Source organism: Leptonychotes weddellii, chromosome 4, assembly GCF_054177405.1.
Source record: "Leptonychotes weddellii isolate Sample4059 chromosome 4, ASM5417740v2, whole genome shotgun sequence".
Classification (NCBI taxonomy): domain Eukaryota; kingdom Metazoa; phylum Chordata; class Mammalia; order Carnivora; family Phocidae; genus Leptonychotes; species Leptonychotes weddellii.
In genome coordinates this window covers 80,293,907-80,312,767 of record NC_138372.1, presented here as the reverse complement: position 1 = coordinate 80,312,767, position 18,861 = coordinate 80,293,907, and the positions used below count along the sequence as shown (strand labels likewise).

The 18,861-nt window shown below is 35.7% G+C and overlaps 1 long non-coding RNA gene across 2 annotated transcripts in view; it reads right to left on the bottom strand.

Annotated features, from left to right (window-relative positions):
- Window positions 1-1,923: 1,923 nt before the first annotated feature.
- LOC115944120 (uncharacterized) overlaps window positions 1,924-18,861 on the bottom strand; it is a 64,678-nt gene continuing 47,740 nt past the window's right edge. For both annotated transcript variants that reach the window (XR_014144064.1, XR_014144063.1), the window contains 2 exons: window positions 9,306-9,492; window positions 1,924-2,342 (listed from right to left, as the gene is read on the bottom strand). This is a non-coding gene — a long non-coding RNA (uncharacterized LOC115944120). The remainder of the gene's footprint in view (window positions 2,343-9,305; window positions 9,493-18,861) is intronic.

The window sequence follows — 18,861 nt, the reverse complement described above, 5'->3', positions numbered from 1 at the left end:
CTTCCTTTAATCCTATTCCTATTACTTTCCTTTTTCTAACTTAACTCTACTTTATTTTCTTCTTTTCCTTTTCCTTTTCCTTCTCTTCATCCTCTTCCTTCTTTCCCTGACTTAGCTCTGTTCTCTCTCTCTCAAACACGACTAGCCTGTGCACTAAAATGTCACATACATTGGCACTTCTTAAATAAAGATTTTTAGTCCATATTCTTAAATTTGAGTCAAGTTGGCCAAACAATTGTAGTTCCTTCTCTAAGGAGGAAAAACAGGTTTTTTGAATGTCACATTATTTTTTTTCAGTATCAGTATTATTCAGTAGAAATAATAAATAAATGATATGCATAGAATATATTTCTAATAAGTTCAAAGATTTCTGAGAATAGAAAGCCTCTTTCACTCAGTTGGTATTTTCTTAAGGTCAACTACTTTGTCTTATTCCTCTAACCCTAGCTCACACCTAATACTGTGCCTGGTAGGTTATAGCTGTTTGAAACTTTTATGTTAACTGTATTAGCAATCCCCCTAGTAAGCAGAATACAGTGTTAGCATATTGATAAAATCTGGTTGTGTCAACATAAACACAATTACAGCATAGCTTTTGTTTGTACTATCTTTCATGTCAAACCTTGATCTTCAAAGTTAAGTTATATTTAATGAAAAACCCATACTACCATTAAACTATATGACAGATTTTGTTCATACACTCTATTGCTTACTTGATATGGCTTTTGCATTTACTCAATAACATATGCCAGATCCTTATGCTACCCTCTAGGGCTAGAAGGAGTGGTTACAAAATAATGTGATAAATCGTATAAAACAGAGGTTAGAAACAAAGGAGAAAGCCACTGATTTTCCTTGCAAGTCTGGTAGGCTCTGGAGAGGTAATAACTTTTGATCTGAGGCTGAAAGTGTGAATGCTGAGAGCCATGTCAATGCAATCTTTATAACAAACAGTTGCAAGATGCAGTCATAGTTTAGTGAAAAAAATAACATTATGTTCTTAAATGCTTCCTACTTTCTTTGAGTAGAGCACATAAAGAAATATGGACAGCAGGAACATGCCATCTAGAGACAAGAGCAGTTTAAATGGAGCCCATTCAGTGCAGAAGCATTTAATTCAGAATCTTCACATAATTTCATTTGATTTAAAGCATTATTAAGAAATATCCTTCAGCTTATCACATGTGAATTTTAAGCTTCGGTGCTATTAGGTTTGACACAGAGCACTTCTGGGATTATATTAATTTAGGCAGTAGTACCTGTTAGTAAGCATTTGATTGCCCACAATACAGAAGGATTTAATCATGTTATTGATTTGTTGGCAAATATTGGGTGAAATCCCCTGATATTGCTGGTAGTCATGCATTCCAAATTTTATTGGATTTGTGAGTCATTTTCCTTTGTGTTTAAACTTGTGATATCTTCCTATAAATAGAAAAACCCAGGTGTTATGCAGTTGTACCCTAGGCTTGTGCCTCTGATGCTCAATTACAACAAGTGCTTTGACTCCTTTTCAATTTTAGTTTTGTCATTTCTAAATCATTCAATAGAAGAGAAAGTACAAAATGATTATAAGTTATCTAAGCAAAGACAATCCCTTCAAGGAGGTGTTCTAAAGACCAAAAGGGCTAAATGGCATGCTTAGATATTTTTGGCTAAATTATAAAATTTCCTTTCTAAACACATTGCCTTAGATTTGTCTTTGAAAACAAGGAAACTGGGGCACCTGGGTGGCTCAGTTGGTTAAGCGACTGCCTTCGGCTCAGGTCATGATCCTGGAGTCCCGGGATCGAGTCCCGCATCGGGCTCCCTGTTCGGCAGGGAGTCTGCTTCTCCCTCTGACCCTCCTCCCTCTCATGCTCTCTGTCTCTCATTCTCTCTGTCTCAGATAAATAAATAAAATCTTTTAAAAAAAAATGAAAACAAGGAAACTGAATTAAAACTTATTGTATATTTAATTTCAAGTAAAAGCGTGTGTGTGTGTGTGTGTGTGTGTGTGTGTATCTTTCACATGCCAGAGTATACTTAGGCCAATTCTACTTCTAGAACAAACCAAGTCCTCATAAAACCTGTTTTGGCAAATCTTATGCCATAGATTTTCATAGCCCATTGCTAAGGTGTAACATCTGATACTTCACAGTGGTTATAGAACCTCTGTTCAAAAGTAAAAGGGCCCCAAATTGTCAAAACCTAAGGTTGCTAGCATTTACAATTTGGTGATCATGGTATCAGAGATAGAATTTACTTAACCTTTGCAGTGTCCTTGAACATGTAGATTAAGTCCACAGAATTGTCAATTGGCTGGACCTCATGAGAGAACACAGTCTAGGGTGAAACAGTAACTGCGAAAAGGAAAGAAAAGAAACTATAACCACAACACAATAACAAAGAGTTGCTTCTTAGTCTTTCTAAGAGGAAAATGTATATTTTTACATTAGGCTTTACATTAGGTTACACAGTATTGGAGTAGGTTGGATTTAAACCTAGGCAATCTGATTCAATAATTCATAGGTTTTACGTTAAGTTTCTAATGACATGTCTTAATAGCTAATGGTTGTGGTGGTAATTTTTCCCAGCCCAGATTTCTTTTCCTGTTTCACTCCTTTTTCCCTTTAGGCATTAGAAGAAACCTGGGAAACTTGGGAATGAGAGGAGTATCTATCAAAGGAAGTGACTTCAGAGATCACTGGAAAGTAGAAACTTGAGTATTTGAGATCATGAACTCAGAAAAATAAGCACACAAGAATGAAAGACAAGAAATGAGGTTTAACCATAACTTTACACCTGTGTGTATTTTTCAAGTGTATTTTTAGACACACGTAGCAAAAGTTTTCATATTTCAAATGGTATCTATGCAATTAATTTTTCCCTGATTCTGTTTAAAGTAAAAGAAAGCACTGGATTAAATTCTTATCCCAGTTCTACCAACAATAAGTGGTGTAAATTTTGACAAATGATTAAACTTCTCTGACCCCTAGGTTATTTAGGCTCAATTTGAGTTGGTGAATATGTATTGTTCTCATATTAGGTGCTAGTCCTTGTGCACAATTCTGGGAGCCCAAAAATGAGAATTGCTTCTACTTAAGTTGCTGTAATTCCCAATTCCAATCTCACCCCACACAATGATTTCTAAATTGTCCACATTGCTCCAAAGTGATCTCTTTATAATGGAAATATTCTCAAAGGTTTTTTTTTTTTTTTAAAGATTTTATTTATTTATTTGACAGAGAGAGACACAGCGAGAGAGGGAATACAAGCAGGGGGAGTGGAAGAGGGAGAAGCAGGCTTCCCGCCGAGCAGGGAGCCCGATGCGGGGCTCGATCCCAGGACCCTGGGATCATGACCTGAGCCGAAGGCAGACGCTTAACGACTGAGCCACCCAGGTGCCCCGTCTCAAAGGTTTTTAAATGCTGTGGCCCCCATTAAAACATACATACATACATACACACACACACACACACCTTTAATTCCCTAGAAATGTATATGTGACTCTTTGTGGTCGGTCTCTCTTTGCCTCTCTTTAACTATTTCTCACCCCTCTTCACTAAGCCTCATAATAATAGCTATGCTGTTTGAGCAATGCTTTCATTTTTTCTTTTGCTTCTTTGGAGTATGTGTACTTCTTTCCACCTAAAATAGCCTCCTTTATCACCCCACTTATCCCTAACTTGTGCTAATCCTTTGTACCTCAGTGCCTAAGTTTCTCTTCAGACCTAAGTCTCTTCTGATCCTGCCAACTGATGTGTTGTAGAATTTATCAGTAGTACCATAAATCTGTTTATGAATCTGTTTGCAAACTATATTAGAAATCTCAGAATATTAAGAGTAAGAATTATTGAATCAGATCGCCTATGTTCTAATTTAACCTACTTCAATATTATGCAACTTTGGGCAAGTTATTTAACCTCTTCTATCTGCTGTTGCTTTATGTGTAAAATGGGAAGTGATAATTAGTATCTAGACCTTAGGAATGTTATAAAGATTAGAAAACAAACAAATATAAAACCAAACAAGCAAAAAAATGAAAATCAAATCAATGCACATAAAATGCTGTACCCAGAGCCTGACATGTAAGTGCTTAATAAATGTAATTTATCATTTTATTGTTGCTAAGGATGTCTCATCTCTATATCTCTAGTACCTTACATATTTCCTGACCTGTCACTTTACTAATTCATTAGTTATGAGGATATTTGTTGTGCATCTCTGTGCCAAATATGTAATTGCAGAACATACAAATATAAAGAGTAGGTATGAAAAATGAATGTAGGAATGAATGAAAGAATGAACAAAGACAAGTTCCGTCTCTATCCGTGGAGAGTATTTGATGTCTAGTAGGGGAAAAGACATGCAAGTGAAGACTACAACAAGGAGTATGTATCAGTTCTGGTTTAAATCTTTTGTAAGGAGGCAAAATCTTTTTCAAAGTATGTCAAGCAGAAAGGAATTCTAATTCAGGGAATGTAGCTTAGAATATTGTTGACCAGGCTAGGAACGGAAGTCAGTATCAGCCACTAGATTCCTAAATTTAATGGCCCATCACTAAGGTTGTAATCCAGGAAACAGGCTGCTCCTGTTGCCAAAACTGCCTCTCATCCACATAATGCTGATAGCTAAAGGCTGGGAAGCTGAGTGTGGCTTTCCTCAAATGACTTTATACTCTCCAAAGTCCATGATTTTGCTTGCCATGACACCTAGGTTTCACTGTCCAAATCATGTGAGAATGTATCTAGCTAGACCCTCTTGAGCAAGTCTGTGAAATGCAGTGTTTTACTTTCCAACTTCTCCAAAAACAAAGTAGCCATGTAATTTGTAGGAAAATTATTTTGCTTTTAAAAGTCTCTACTTTAAAATCTATTTTGAGTATTTTCATAGAAAAATCCTACCATTCCAAACTCAGAAGCAGTCACTTCACAGGCTCATATAGAAAAGTATTCTTTTAGATCTACCTAGTAGCCCAGTGATAGATACATTCTCAGCATTTTATGAAGCAAGGGCAGGCGCATGTAAACCAGATGAGGGTGGAAGGTGTAGGTTCAGGAGGACTTTATGAAATAAGAGATCTGTGGGGAAGAAAGCAAGGAAGCAGTTAAAATAGTATTAATGATGTCTTCCATTCAAGAGTTCCCTTACAAGGAGTCATCTCCCTGCTGAGGATGTTTTCTTATTTGAAAATGTATTTGTGAAATACTATTAACAAAGTATCAATTTAAGAAGCCAGGTGAAGAATATAGAATAATTTAGTCTAGTCTTACCCACAAATGCTTAGTAGATTCTGATTAGATTTCTTTTATTTATTTATTTATTTATTTATTTATTTATTTATTTATTTGACAGAGAGAGAGCAGAAGAGCACACGCAGAGGGAGCGGCAGAGGGAGAGGGAGAAGCAGGCTCCCCGCGGAGCAGGGAGCCCAATGTGGGGCTCGATTCCAGGACCCTGGGATCATAACCTGAGCCAAAGGCAGTCGCTTAACTGACTGAGCCACCCAGGTGCCCCTCTATTAGATTTCTATGCATTAAGGTCATATTGCCTAACACCGCTAAACATTTGCAAACAGATGATTGTGTCTGCCACATTCACCAACTACTATCTTAAGGAATAATTTGGAATTTTATTAATGCAGGCTTTCCTAAATTATGCTCTCTGTTTAACCATGCTCAAACAAAACCAAAACTAGAAATGAGAACTTGACAGTATTGTTGTTTTCTTTCATTTCTTATTACAAATTCAAAGCAAATTTTCATCATGGGAAAATCATTTTGTTTTTTAGAAGAGGTAACTGGGGAGATAAACCTGATTAAATTCATTTGGTTTTTGTAACATATATGGCTGTTGGTTTTATTGGGAAATGAGACAACCACTTAAAAATGTTTCCTTAATTCACATTCCACATAATAATATTATTAATTGGCATTCCATGGGTCCCCCAAGAGCTGAGAAATCAGTTTTAATTTACCATAACTGTAGATCTTTGTAGTAGAGCTGTGGCTTAGCTATAGAAAACAGGTAGGTAATTCATTAAAAGCCACTTTACCATAGAGAGCAGCAAATGAATTTTCAAACAAATGCTTAGCATTATATCCTATATGATAAATCTCCTGACTAATCTTGACCTTCTCAACTCCTGAATTTTATTATCTGCTCAACCACAGTGAAAGATATGTAAGTTATTAGAAATTACCTCTTAGTGGGGCACCTGGGTGGCACAGTCAGTTAAGTGTCTGACTCTTGGTTTCAGCTCGGGTCATGATCTCAGGTTGTGATCTGGGTTGTTATCTGGGTCGTAATCTCAGGATCCTGAGATGGAGCTCCCTTTGGGCTCTGCACTCAGTGCAGAGTCTGCTAAGCTTTCTCTCCCCCCTCCTTCTTTCTCCCTCCCCAGCATGCGCTCACATGTGATCTCTCTCATTCAAATAAATAAATAAATATTTTTTTAAAAAGAAATTACCTCTTAGATATTAAAAGATCTAATTGATAGTATTTCTTAACTACATTGAGAGTGTTTTTTTTAATTAGCGTTGAAAAATTTGATATTTATATCACTTTTAAATTCTCTTTGAATCACGTTTGTTTGTTTTAGTTTTTGGTTTTGGGTTTTTGTTTTGTTTTGGTTTGGTTTTTTGCTCCTCTATGAACTTTTAGATTTACATAAGGTGAGAAGAAACTTGTTACCTTACATCTCTTTATTTTTTAGTATTAAAAAATATCCCTTCCTTATGCTTTTTTTTCTTTTTTCTTTTTTTTTTAAGATTTTATTTATTTATTTGACAGAGAGAGACACAGCAAGAGAGGGAACACAAGCAGGGGGAGCAGGAGAGGGAGAAGCAGGCTTCCCGCGGAAAGCGGGGAAGCCCGATGCAGGGAGCCCGATGCAGGACTCGATCCCAGGACTCTGGGATCATGACCTGAGCCGATGGCAGATGCTTAATGACTGAGCCACCCAGGCACCCCCCTTCCTTATGCTTTTATAAGTAATAGTATACTAGTGCCTTTCCCAATTTTTTAAAGCAAATATAAACTATGAAAGTAATACTATTTTACACAAAGCAGATTATAAAATATCTTCACTTTCATGATAAACTGTCATAAATATCTTTTCTTACCACATTGTACTCACTTTATCATAATCTAAGAAATTTTAGAACTATTCTCTGGATTTAAATAAAATTTTAGCAGACCATTGGATGAAAGTCAAACATACGGAAAATTATCTTCAAGATTTGCAATATTTCTTAAACTTTAGTTTAAAAAGTAATTCATCTTATCGTATAATAATAGCAGTAGTAAGCAATACTATCACAGACATGTTGGTTGAATAGCACTAATGTGGTTTATGAAACTGACTTGAGTTTAAGGGGTGAGCCTGATGGGTTGAACTGCAAAAGCATTAGCCTTGTCAGTAATTGGCTGAAGATTCATTATGTTGTCAAACTTTGGCTTTGAAACACAAAAAGAGGACTGTTGGAATCCTTGTTCTTCGTTGAGAGAATTTCTACCATCCTTGAAAAAAAGCCCTTTCTGCTATTGGCAATCATTCTACAATCATGAGGGGTGGTGTGAATTGTAGATGACAGAAGAATAGGAAAGAACATGGTTCCTCAGTAACATAATGGAGCCAGTGAGTCAATCAGCCCAGGAGCCTAGTTTCTTTCTAGCTTTCCTGTTAAATGAGCTAATAAACTTCTTTATTGTTTAAGCGAATTTTTTTTCAGTTTTCTATCACTTATACCTGAAAATCCTGGTTGATAAAAAGCAGAAAGTGAAAGTCTCTCCTTCTACCTCCCTAACATACAACCCTAAGGTAATCATTGTTATCATTGTATATGAAATCTTTCATATCTTGTCTCTATTCATACAAAAATAGATTTGCCTCTCTCACTATATATATACATACACACACACACACACATAGAGTGAGAGAGCTCTTTTGATGTAGTTATTATTATTATTATTTTAATAAATGGGATGATAGTGTACACAATGATATGCATCAAGCTTTTTTTTCACTTAACAATGTAAGATGGGCAATTTTCATATCACTATACATAATAGGAAACCCATTTTTTGTAATGACTGCACAGTATATCATTATGTGAGGGATCTTTTAATCCCTTTAGCAATTGCCCTAAGAATAGAAATTCAAATTGTTTTGAATTTTTTGCTATTTTGAACAGCATAATAAGTACTTCTATACATATGTCTTTAAGAAAATGTGAAAATATTTCTTAGGATAGATTCATCACAATAAAAATGATGACACTCCATTTTGATTGTTTTGTTTATTCAGTTCAATAGTGGTGACTATACTGAGACACAGGGAGTTAAATAATTTGCTATCACAGAGCTGGTAAATGTCAGTATTTTGCTCAGGCCATTTGGTTTTAAAGCCATCACTCCCTCTTTTTTTTAAAGATATATTTATTTATTTTAGAGTAAGGGAAAGAGAGAGAAAGTGCACACAAGCAGGGGCAAGAGCAGAGGGAGAGGAAGAGACAGAATCTCAAGCAGACTCCCCACTGTGTAGGGGCCTGATGTGGGGCTCAATCTCATGACCCTGAGATCATGACCTGAGTCAAAATCAAGAGTTGGACGCTTAACTGACTGAGCCACCCAGGCATCCCCAGCGCTAGCACTTTTATGCATTATATTATCCCACCTCCTATTTAGGATTTTGTTTGGACTTACTTCTCTTTTTTAGATTTTATTTATTTATTTGACAGAGAGCACAAGCAGGGGGAGCAGAGAGGGAGAGGGAGAAGCAGGCTCCTTGCTGAGCAGGGAGCCCAAAGTGGGACTTGATCCCAGGACCCTGGGATCATGACCTGAGGCGAAGGCAGATGCTTAACCAACTGAGCCACCCAAGAACACCTGGAATTACTTTAGATTTATGAATAAATTTGGGAAGATTTATCTCTCTATTTCATATCTTCATTTTGGTTTTCCAGAAAAAAATATTGGGTTTCTTATCCATGTAGGCAAGACATTTCTCATTAAAAATAATCCTGGGTATTTTGTCCTTCATATTAGACCATTGTAATTATATTAAATTAGATGTTTTTAACAGGGCCCCTAAGGAAAAAAAAAAAAGGATAAAAAAGGCTATCTTCCTAAAACATCAATCTAACTTATGGAGAGAAATCTAAAGCATCATTTTATATTAAAATGGGATATATTATATAAAAACAGAGTTCACACAATTTGTTTCCATAAAATATAAGGCAAAGGTATTTTGTGTCCATACGTTAGTTAGCTATTGGTACAAAACAAATTAAATCTTGGAACTTATAGTGACAAGCACTTACTACTTCACACAGTTTCTGAGGTCAAGATTCTGATGAAGCTTAACAGGACGGTTCAATCTTGGGTCTTTCATAGGCTGCAGTCAAGCTGTTGACCAGGGCTGCAGTCATTTAGAGATAAAGGATCTGCTTCCCTGTCCGCTCACTCCCATAGCTGTTGACAAGAGGCTTCAGTCTCTGCTGCATAACCCTGTAGGATGATAAAGCTACTCAGCTACAAGCAAAAGCAATTTTTTTTTTTTTTTTTACTGAAAAAGAGGGTAGAAGAGCCCAGCAAGCTGAGCCAAGGGTAATGGGGAACCACTCATAAAGAGAAGAACTGAGTTTAATCAAGAAACATTCCCTGTAGGGAAACTGGTTACATGAGCCTGACTGGATTTCAAAATTTCTATGTGTCTTTTTTCCTCTCCTCCTTTCTGAGTGACACTATCTAGTGTGATTATCTTCTATGTTACCATTGTATGGACCGTGTGTAAAGGGCTGGTAATTTACTTTTCTAGTTTATAGGCCTCTACACCCAACAACTGAGCCCAAGTAACTGCATGTGAGGGATCACACTGAGCATTATTCAGATGTGGGCTCTTAAACTTCAAGCTTAGGCCTGATGACATAAAGAGATGAGACTTTTGGAGCCTTGAAAATGACATGAATTTATTTTGAATGTGGAAGGGGTGGATCATCATGGACCAGAAGAGATCATGGTAAAATGTTAAATGAGTCTAACTCCCAGTACCAGCCCTTGTGCAATCCCCTCCCATACTGAACCTAGGCTTGGTCCTATGACTTGATTTGGCCAATGCAACATTTGGAAATTGATGCAAGCAGAGGATTGATAAGCATTTGCATTTTGGAGCTTGTCCTTTTGGAATATTCCTACTAAGAGCTTAGTCATCTAGCTGTAAGGTAGTATAGACCAGGCTACTGAATCTTTAGTGGTCACATTGGGATAAACCCTAAAGCACTAGAAACCATCTTGGACCTTCTAGCCCAAAGAAAGTCCAGCTGAAGGCAGCCACATGAGTAATTTTAACTATATCATATGGAGAGTAAAACTACCCAGATGAGCCCATATAGCACACAAAATGATCAGAAATAATTAATTAGTACTTAGTCTAGAAATTTTAGAGTGGGTTGTCACACAGCAATAGATAACTGAAACTTATTTTGAAAAACTCCTTACATGGAAGTTTTCTTAGTTTCCTAAACTACTTGAATAAGTGAAAATAGGCAAATTCTTTTTGTTTTTCCTACTAAGGTGTAACAGAGTGCAAGTGCAATTCCTAATGATCTAAGCAGAATTTTCCAAAGTTCTCTACATAAAGAAATTCATTGATAAATGGAGGATCTGGCTTTAAAAAAATCTGCTAGATATGCAATGAATTGTGACCTATTTACCTAATTAAGAGAGGTGATCACCCCAATACTGGCAGTTGTGAAGCAATTAACTAACAAAACCTGTTAAGCATCCTGCCAAAATAAAGTGCCTGACTAATAATTTTGATCATTTTCAGTTGCATCATCACCTTATGAAATCTCATTAGAAATTTATCATTAAGTGTGTAGATTGCTTTGAGTAGTATAGACACTTTTAAACAATATTTGTTCTTCTAATCCACGATCATGAAATGTTTTTCCACTTCTTTAATGCAATCCCTATCAAAATACCACCAGCAAACAATCCTGAAATTTGTAGAGGAGCCACGAAAAACCCCAAATAGCCAAAACAATCTTGAAAAAGAAAAGAAAAGTTGGAGGCATCACAATTCCGGACTTCAAGTTATATTACAAAGTTGTAGTGATCAAGACAGTATGGTATACTGGCACAAAAATAGACACATAGATCAATGGAACAGAATAGAAAATCCAGAAGAGAATCCACACCTATATGGTCAACTAATCTTCAACAAAGCAGGAAAGAATACCAATGGGAAAAAAGTCTCTTCAATAAAAGGTACTGGGACACCTGGACAGTGACATGCAGAAGAATGAAACGCCCACTTTCTTATACCATACACAAAAATAAATTCAAAATGGATGAAAGACCTAATGTAAGACAGGAAACCATCAAAATCCTAGAGGAGAACACAGGCAGTAACCTTTTTGACATCAGCCAAAGCAACTTCTTACTAGACATGTCTCCTGAGGCAAGAGAAACAAAAACAAAAACTATTGGGACTTCATCAAAATAAAAAGCTTCACAGAGAGGGAAACAATCAACAAAACTAAAAGACAACCTTCAGAATGGGAGAAGATATTTGCAAATGACATATCTGATAAAAGGTTAGTATGTAAAATATATTAAAAAAACATAAAATTCAACACCCACAAAAATGAATAATCCAGTTAAAAAATGGGCAGAAGACAGGAATAGACATTTTTCCAAAGAAGACATCCAGATGGCTAACAGACACATGAAAAGATGCTCAACATCACTCATCATCAGGGAAATACTACAATGAGATACGACCTCACACCAGTCAGAATGGCTAAAATCAACAACACAAGAAACAACAGGTGTTGGTGAGGATGCAGAGAAAGGGGAACCCTCTTACACCGTTGGTGGGAATGCAAGTTGGTACAGCCACTCTGGAAAACAGTATGGAGATTTTTCAGAAAGTTAGTATAGAACTACCCTATGATCCAGCAATTACTCTATGAGATATTTACACAAAGGTTAAAAAATATTGAATTGAAGGGATATATGCACCCCAATGTTTATAGCAGCATTGTGAACAATAGACAAATGATAGAAAGAGCCCAAATGTCCATCGACTGATGAATGGATAAAGAAGAAGTGGTATATACATATACAGTGGAATATAACTCAGCTACCAAAAAGACTGAAATCTTGTAATTTGCAACGTGGATGGAGCATATTATGGAGAGTATTAAGCTAAGCGAAATAAGTCAGTCAAAGAAAGTCAAATACCATATGATTTCACTCACATGTGGAATTTAAGAAACAAAACAGATGAACACAGTGGGGGGAAAAAGAGAGGCAAACCATAAAACAGACTCTTTACTATAGAGAACAGAGGGCTACTAAAAGGGAGGTGGGCAAGGGGATGGGTTAAATGGGTGATGGATACTAAGGAGGGCACTTGTGATGAGCACTGGGTGTTGTATGTAAGTGATGAATCACTAAAGTCTAAACCTAAAACTAATAGTACACTGTATGTTAACCAACCAGAATTTAAATAAAAAAAGACATTTATCAAACATCTTATTTTTTTTTATATTTTATTTATTTATTTTAACAGAGAGAGAGACGGGGAGAGAGGGAACACAAGCTGGGGGAGTGGGAGAGGGAGAAGCAGTCTCCCACGGAGCAGGGAGCCCGGGACCCTGGGACCATGACCCGAGCCGAAGGCAGACGCCCAACTGATTGAGCCACCCAGTCGCCCCTCAAACATTTCTTAATTTTAATTGTTTGCATTTCTTCAATATTGGTTGTGATCTCTCCTCTTTCATTTACGATTTTATTTATTTGGGTCCTTTCTCTTTTCTTCTTAATAAGTCTGGCTGGGATTTATCAATCTTAATTCTCTCAAAGAACCACTCCTGCTTTCATTGATCTGTTCTACTGTTTTGTTTTGTTTTTTTATTTCTATGTCATTGATTTCTGCTCTAATCTTTATTATTTCTCTTCTCCTGATGAATTTAGGCTTTATTTTTTGTTCTTTTTCCAACTCCTTTAGGTGTAATGTTAGGTTGTGTATTTGAGACTTTTCTTATTTGAGGAAGGCCTGTATTGCTATATACTTCCGTCTTAGGACCACGTTTGCTGCATCCCAAAGGTTTTGCACTGCTGTGTTTTCATTTTCATTTGCTTCCATGTATTTTTTTAATGCTTCTTTAATTTCCTGGTTAACCGATTCATTCTTCAGTAGGATGTTATTTAACCTCCATGTATTTGTGGTCCTTCCAAATTTTTTCTTGTAGTTGACCTCAAGTTTTATAGCATTTTGGTCTGAAAATGTGTATGGTATGATCTTAATCTTTTTGTACCAATTGAGACCTGATTTGTGACCCAGTATGTGATCTGTTCTGGAGAATGTTCCATGTGCACTCAAGATGAATGTGTATGAAATGCTCTGAATATATCTGTTAAGTCCATCTGGTCCAGGGTGTCATTCAAGCCCTGTTTCCTTGTTGATCTTCAGCTCAGATGATCTGTCTGTTGCCGTGAATGAGGAGTTAAAGTCCCCTACTATTATTGTATTATTATCAATGAGTTTCTTTAATTTTGTTATTAATTGGTTGATATATTTAGCTGCCAAGAAATTTTTTGTTGGAAAATTTTAAGTGTAACATAAGTCAATGTTGAAAATAATAGTAAAAAGTCAGAGAAATTGCATGTTTTAGTATTCATATTAATTTTATTCTAAGGTTATAAAAAACTGATACTTGACTATGATCTTATAAAGTTGACATTTGTTTTCATAAATTCAGTTTTAACAGAAAAGTTATTTGAGCTGTTATACTTTATTTGTTGGTCTAATTGAGTAATGCTTCCTAGAAGAGAAGAAAAGCCAGGAAATATATATCAGCTCAGCAAAAAATCCTTACAGAGTTTCATTCCATAAATGTATAAAATAATATGATCATTCACAACAGGAGATTCAGAGAATATTTGGTACACATTGCAAAATGTAAATCTCTAAGATTTCTCATAAATACTTGCTTAAATAAAAATATATTCAATATTTAATATTTTGGGTTAGCCTATATAAAAACATAATTGTTTTACTTATTAATTGAGAAACAATTGTGCCAGCTATTATGATAAATCTTTCAGTTATCTACTGCTACTTTCAAAAACTTCAATTAAGTTTAATTTTCCTTATAATTACAAATAATCTATTTTTCAAATAATATGTAAATAAAAATCATGAGAGAGTTAAACAAGAACAGAATGATACCTTGAAAAATCTGCGTCTAAATCTGAATCTGAACAAAAGTATCAAAGGATATGCTTGGTATATACCTAAGTGCTTTTAAATTTGTAATTTATTTAGATATCTGCATTCTCATCTCTAAGTTACCTTGTCTGTAATTACTTATGCTAGCTAATGTGATAAGAGAAATGAAAGAGCTTTATAGACCACGAAAATTCTTTGTTCTTCAAATACATAATATCATTACCATTATATATGATGAAACTTTTAGTAACTATTTCAAAAATGTTACTTGTTTGAATATTTCATAAACCTCTTATCTTTCTTTGAGTACCCCAAAGTAGTAAACAAATCATTTTCTCTCAGGTGGCAGTTTTTTATAGAAAAGAGGGAATCAGTGTTCAATTGAGAAAGAAGAATCAGACTCTATGAAGTCAGAGAGCTCTGACACATTAATCCTGGGCCGTTGCCTACACTATGAAGCTTCATTGCACATACAGAAGAAAGAAATGTAAAGATAATGTGTATATGGGGCGCCTGGGTGGCTCAGTCGTTAAGCGTCTGCCTTCGGCTCAGGTCATGATCCCAGGGTCCTGGGATCGGGCCCCGCATCGGGCTCCCTGCTCGGCGGGAAGCCTGCTTCTCCCTCTCCCACTCCCCCTGCTTGTGTTCCCTCTCTCGCTGTATCTATCTCTGTCAAATGAATAAATAAAATCTTTAAAAAAAAAAAAGATAATGTGTGTAAAGCACATAACCAGCATCTGCTACAGAGTAGGTACACGACAATTGCTAACACTCATTTGTTCTTCCACATGAAATTTTAAGGTTGGGTTTCCTGGTTATCTTTAATCATATTTTGAGGTTGAAATGTGTCTAGGTCATCCGGGTGGAGATGTTACCCTCAAGAAAGTAACACTGTAGGTTCTAGGCTATCTTTAAATATATTTGCAAGTCTTCAATTCAACTCTTAGTACTTCTTCAGGACTCTTAGCCTTCCTTAATGCTCAAGGCTGGGTTTAGTATCCCTTCTTTCTATTCTTATATGATTTTGTGTTTATTCCTAGGAAAGCCTGTTGTATTGTAATTATTTGTTTTCTTTCCCTGCTTCTCTGTAACTGTAAACTCTATGTCCTATGCATCACCGTTCTCCACATGCCCAGCACAGTATCTAGCACAGAGAAATGCATAATTGTTAAATGTATGGACTGGTTAAATATTTTATCAGGGTTGTTTGTATCTCTGCATAAAGTCCGACTCTCTCCTTCCATTTACAAGATACTGTCTCTGTGCAAGGTAAATGGATCTAATTTCATCCCTTGCTTCATCCTGTCTGAGGTGGCCAGGGCTTCTTTCCACTCATTTTTAGATTACTTGTTTGAATTTCAAATCTAACATTTACTAGCTGTGCAAATTTGAGACAGTTACTCAACTTCTTTGTGCATTACTTTCCTCATATGTAAAATGACTGTAATTTTAATAATAGCTAATAATAGGATTTTGTGAAAATTAAATGATTTACATGCATAAGTGAACCAGTATATTTAGGACACTGCCTGGTATGAAATAGGTGGCTATAGTTTCTCCCGCATGCTCTTCCAACACCACTGATCTTAGTCTAAATTAAATGTAAGTGGGATCCTTCTATAATTAATGACTCAGTTTTATTTATAAATAATTTAATCCTAAAGTCATGAGAAGGGATGTATCTTGGCAAAAGGGTTCAACAGATACAGCTTTTCTTATGCATGTATGTATGTGTCTGTGTATGTACTTTCCGATCAAGGGTGTGAGAAGAGGGTATATATGCTAAAAACTGGTATTTCATAGTTGTAAAACTCTAGTCATAGGAACCATCCAATAAAATAATTTTTAAAAATGTTGACTTGGACAAACTAATATAATACATAAGTATTAATAAAATACATATATTTAAAAGAGAGTTTAACTAAACAATTCCATTCATTTTACTCCCTTATAGATATTTCTACTAATTTTATTCTTATAGTGTTATGAGGGTGAATATATTTAGTGGAATTTTTATTGTATTATGATTATGACTTTATTATGCTTTCTACTTTTTCTATTTTTAAATAACACTGTGTCTACACATGCAAAGTACAGTGGATAACTGAAACAAGTGTCTATATATTCTAGATTTAAAAAATCCTTTGGTTTCAATTATCTAGATCTGTGCTCTCCAATGCAGTAGTCATAGACCACATGTGGCAATTGAATACTTGAAATGTGGCTGGTATGAATTCAGATGTTCTGTAAGTGTACAAAAAGAGATTTTGTAGACTTAATCAAAAACTGTAAAATAGCTCATTAATAGTTTTTATATTGATTAGATATTGAAATTACATTTCAACCTATTAGGTTAAATAAAATATATTATTAAAATTAATTTTACTTTTTTCTTTTTCCTTTTTTTGATGTGACTACTAAAACATTTGAAATTACATATGCAGCTCACATTATATTTCTATTGGACATCACTGATCTGACTAGTTTATTTTTTTTAAAGATTTTATTTTTATTTGACAGAGAGAGAGAGAGCACTCACGCGCACACGCACAAGCAGGGGAGCTGCAGGCAGAGGGAGAGGGAGAAGCAGACCCCCAGCTGAGCAGGGAGCCCGTTGTGGGGCTCAATCCCAGGACCCTGAGATCATGACCTGAGCCGAAGGCAGACGCTCAACCGACTCAGCCACCCAGGAGCCCTGATCTGGCTAGTTGAAAAGAAAAATGTATCTTTTTTTATTTTGTTGGTTGAGAGGGAAAACTCTTTAATTATCCATTATCTTGTGAGTAGTTTAAACACAATCTAAAATACTGTATTTCTTTCTAAAACTAATGTTTGACAGAGTAAAATAATTATATATGTTTACGTCTAAAAGGGCAAGAAGTCCAACCCAGATATTTTTATAATTATAATGTCCTGTCAAGTACACAAGTTCCCAGATTCTCACCCCTAATTTTTTCCTCTAATTTGCAATCTATGCCGATATCAATGCATGGATAGATTGCATACATACATATATAAATGAAGGGAAAGGGAAAGCTCTTCCTTACATTAGATTGACAACTAATAAATGTAGAAGAATTAGAAAAATCTCCATTTGTGATCATTATAATGATAATTTATTCAGACAAGAATGAATCATCCATGACTACTAAAATGATTGAGTAAAAATTTGCTGAGGACAAAGATATTTAAATAGGTAAACAAGTAGCAAAATTATTTATTACAAATGGAAAAATGTAACTTTGTAACAGAGAATCCTAGCAAAAACTGCCCCAGCCAAGTGATCAAAGGTAACAAACATCACCAGTAATGGAATCAACATGATGCTGATATGTTGTAAAGAAAACAAAGAATCATTTCTGTGATATTCCTGTTCAAATGCAGAAGTTGAATTAATGATGAGGGAATATTAGATAACCCCAAATGAAGAACACTCTACAACAGAATTGGCCTGTACTCTTCAAAATATTAGAAGTCATGAGGGGGTGCCTGGGTGGCTCAGTCAGTTGAGCCCTGGACTCTGGGGTGATCTCAGAGTCCTGGGATCCATTGGGCCTGGTTGGTCTCAGCACTCAGCAGGGAGGCTGCCTGAGAATTCTCTCCCTCTCCGTCTGCCCCTCCCCTCCCCCCCTTTCTTGGGTGTGATCTCTCTCTCTAGAATAGATAAATAAATCTTTAAAAAAAAATCTTAGATGTCATGAAAGATAAGGGAAGGCTAAGGAACTATTGAAAGAACCCAAGAGACATTTGGCCTATTGCAATATATAATCCTGGACTAGATCCTGGATAAAAAGAAAAACTTTTTTTTGCTATATGAAGTGTGTTGAGATAATTGGTAAAATGTGAATGGAGCCTGTGAGTTTGTTGGTAGTATTGCATCAGTGTTTATTTTCAGATTTGAATGATTATGCTGTGGCTACATACAAGATGTCCTAGCCTTTTGGGAAATATTGAAGCATGCAAGAATAATGGGAAAAATGGCAACTTACTCTCTACTGAACTACTGAACTTTGGTTCAGACAAAAACATGACATACACACATATATAGACATGCACACATGCAGAGAGACAGAGAGACAGAATGATAAGGCTAATGTGGTAAAATATTAACATTTGGCATTTTACCTAGGTGAATTCTTTGCTCTATTTTTGTGCCTTGTCTATAAATCTAAAATTATTTCACAATAAAAAGTTTTTAAAACACTTAAGTGGCATCCAAGGTAAACCTTGGGAAAGTGCAGGTAACTTCTTCTCTGAGATAGGAGGAAAGCTATTTTAGAATGGACAGGAAGCACCTAATGATATGCAAATATTCTGAAAAATATTAGAGCCAGTAATTTACTTTGCTTAAGCTCCTGCAATGCCCTTTTCTGATCATATGCAAAGGTGGGGAAAGCTCTCTGAAAATGCTCTTTCTTTGAGCTTAGAAAAGAGAGAAAAGTTTTACTGCATTTTCCTTTTTGATTAATCTCAGTCAGCTCAAATAAGAGGAGCTCAAATCTTGCCATTTGCAATGATGTGGATGGAACTGGAGGGTATTATGTTGAGTGAAATAAGTCAAACAGAGAAAGACATGTATCATATGATCTCACTGATATGAGGAATTCTTAATTGCAGGAAACAAACTGAGGGTTGCT